The sequence below is a fragment of the Fukomys damarensis genome, unplaced genomic scaffold, assembly GCF_012274545.1.
Source record: "Fukomys damarensis isolate Sample0158 unplaced genomic scaffold, DMR_v1.0_HiC HiC_scaffold_27, whole genome shotgun sequence".
Lineage (NCBI taxonomy): Eukaryota > Metazoa > Chordata > Mammalia > Rodentia > Bathyergidae > Fukomys > Fukomys damarensis.
Genome location: NW_022900939.1, coordinates 5,880,846 through 5,883,643, shown reverse-complemented (window position 1 = coordinate 5,883,643; position 2,798 = coordinate 5,880,846). Strand labels below are relative to the sequence as shown.

The 2,798-nt window shown below is 41.9% G+C and overlaps 1 protein-coding gene across 5 annotated transcripts in view; it reads right to left on the bottom strand.

Moving 5' to 3' along the window:
* Nucleotides 1-114, bottom strand: part of Ckap5 (cytoskeleton associated protein 5) — a 101,982-nt gene extending 101,868 nt beyond the window's left edge. For 4 of the 5 annotated variants that reach the window (XM_033756431.1, XM_033756435.1, XM_010612447.3 and 1 more), the window contains exon 1: nucleotides 24-114. The gene's annotated coding sequence lies outside the window, so the exon portion shown is untranslated. The remainder of the gene's footprint in view (nucleotides 1-23) is intronic. The other variant, XM_033756433.1, reaches the window with a different exon arrangement.
* Nucleotides 115-2,798: the final 2,684 nt, after the last annotated feature.

The window sequence follows — 2,798 nt, the reverse complement described above, 5'->3', positions numbered from 1 at the left end:
GGTCAGGCCCACCGCCCGCTCACCTCAGGCGGGTCAGAACCGAGAGGCCTGCTCTGAGCCGTTTGAAACCGCTTGGGCCGCCGCACACCCCGCAGTGTCCTCGTTGCCGATTGGTTCTCGGCGGACCGCCTATCGCGCATTTATTGGTCCGTTTGAAAGGACTGTGGGCACGCGCCGCCCGCAGCCTTAAAGGGGCCGCGCAGAACTGCTGTTCCCTGGAGACTAGGCGGTACCGGCTCAATTGGGAAGCCGGGTGGCTGGAGGAAAAGCCTCCAACAGCCCCGGAAAGAAGTGTGCAGGAAAGTGCAGTGCAAGAATTAGGTGGGATGTAGTGGAGGAGGAGCGATGGATGAACCCGTAGAATCTACACTTTGACCTGCTTTGCGCAAATCTCTTCTCAGTAAATGTGGAGTTGTTTCTTCCTGGGTCAGGGGGAGAGAGAGAGAGAGGAGAGAGAGAGAGATTATAAGCTTAATGTGAGCGTTTATGCTAACAAATTGAATAGGAAAGAACATTATCAACTGTAAATGCATTCTGCAAATGCTCAGTACTCCTTTTTCTGAAAGAGAGGTTTGGTTAATATGATCTCCCAAATTCTTGTTTAGCTCTACATTCAGTATTTCTATGAATCAGACTGACTTTACTTCCAAGAAATGTTACCATCTACAGTGACCAGAGGAGCAAAAGATATATATAAGCCTGTCACTAGTATTCAAAGCAATATGAGAATTACCTACACGAATACCTATAGATGTTAAGAAAGGAGGGATATTCGATGGAGAGAATCTGTGGAGGGGATGGACTTTAAATCTGAGATTTGAAAGACATGTAGAATTCCAAACAGCCTAAAAGATGGAGAGAGGGTGATTAAAAGTAAATTTAAAGGAGCCAGGCCTGGTGGCGCACACCTGTAATCCCAGCCCTCAGGAGGCTGAGGCAGGAGGATCGCTGAGAGTTCAGGACCAGCCTGGGCTACATAGTGAGTTCCAGGTCAGTCTCAACTACATAGTGAGACCCTGTCTCAAAAAACAAAAACAAAAACAAAAGTAACTTTAAAAATTACTTTGTTGTGTTTTGTTTTGCTTTGCTCTATCAGATTGGCAAAGATGAAAAAGTGCAATAATCTTTGATAAGATTTGGAGAAATTGATGCCCACACTCACGGTTGATAAGAGTTTAGTTGACACAAACTTTTAGGAGGACAATTTGGTAGTTACTAAAATGGGAAACATATGGGATCACTGGCCCTGTAATGCCACTGTTACACATTATCTGACAAATCTACATAAGTATTCAAAGGAAAATGTACAATAATGCTTACTGAAGCTCTGCTTAAGATAGGGAAAAAAAATCTGGAAATCACATGTTCATCAATAGGGAATTTTTGCATAAACTGTGAAATATCCACTCAGTGAAACACTATGCAAATATTAAAACCGTATGTAATCTATATGTGCTGAAGTAGAAAAATGCACAGATTTTGTTATTAACTAAAAAAGTCAAGGGCCGGGGATTTAGCTCAGTGGTTCCAGCACCTGCCTCACAGCGCAAGGACTCGAATTCAATCCCCAGTACCAAAAAACAAAAAATAAAAAAAGTCAAGTTGCACAAAAGCATATGTTGAATGATTTTACTATATATTGTTTTAAATGTATGTGTGTGTACATGCCTGAAAATGGTTAGAACATTCCTGGAATTACAAAACACTCGATAGAGTGGACTTAGCAAGGAGGAAGTGAATTTTTTTTACCACTGATATTTTATTTTACATTTTTCATAAAGCAAGGAGAACGTATAGGCGTATGAAATGTAACAGCAAGTGCACAGTACATGTGGGATTGGACATAGAGATTAGATTTAGGACAGGATTCATGCTAGGAAGGACTACAACACAAGATTGACAGGGAAAGTTAGGAGTAGTTCTTGCAGAGTCTTACATACCAGGGTGAGCAGTTTATACTGTTTGCTACTGGAGAGCTATTGATTTCTGAGCAAGAAAGTGACAAAAATTCAAATTGTACATTAGGACAATTCATTAGCTTGATCACTTAAAATGTGTTAGAGTTTGAAACCCAGCACAAAAGAATGAGACGCATTAAGAAAGACAGAAAGATTTGGCAAGCAATTAGATTAGGTGAAAAGCAGAGGATGGGTCCCATTTAGGAGGATGAGTCAGAGACAGGGCCAAGGTTTGAGCTCAGGGATTAGGAGGGCAGTGATTGTCCAAATGGAATTAGGAAGTCAGGAGAAACCAGTCGCAAGGGGAAATGTAGTGTCTGGTTTTAGACTTGTTTACTTGTATGTGCCAGTGAGGAATTCAAATGGAATCATACAAGCAGGCCTGGAAAATACAGGATGGAAGCTGGGAGAAGACACTAGGGCTCAAGTGAGGTTCATTTGGAAATCACTTCTACAGAGTGAGTGAGACCTTACAGCCCCTAAAGGTAGAATGGAGAGTGCAAAATTGGGAGGCAGCACAGATTCACGGGTAGGGGAAAGATAGGGGCCAATGAAAGCAAACAGTAACCTTTGAGAAATGTCTGGGGAATAAATAGAAACAATCTTCAGTCATTGGTCACTGGCATATTTACTTTATTTAAATATTACTAGGTATGGCCAAGTATGGCGGTGCAGCCCTGTAATCCCAGCCCTCAGGAGGCTGAGGTTGGAGGATCGCTGTGAGTTTGAAACCAGCCTGGGCTACACAGTGAGTCCCTGTCTCAAAAAAAAAAAAAAAAAAATCACAGGAATAAACAGGAGATTACATTTAAGGAGAAAATGACAGTAAATTGTTATTTT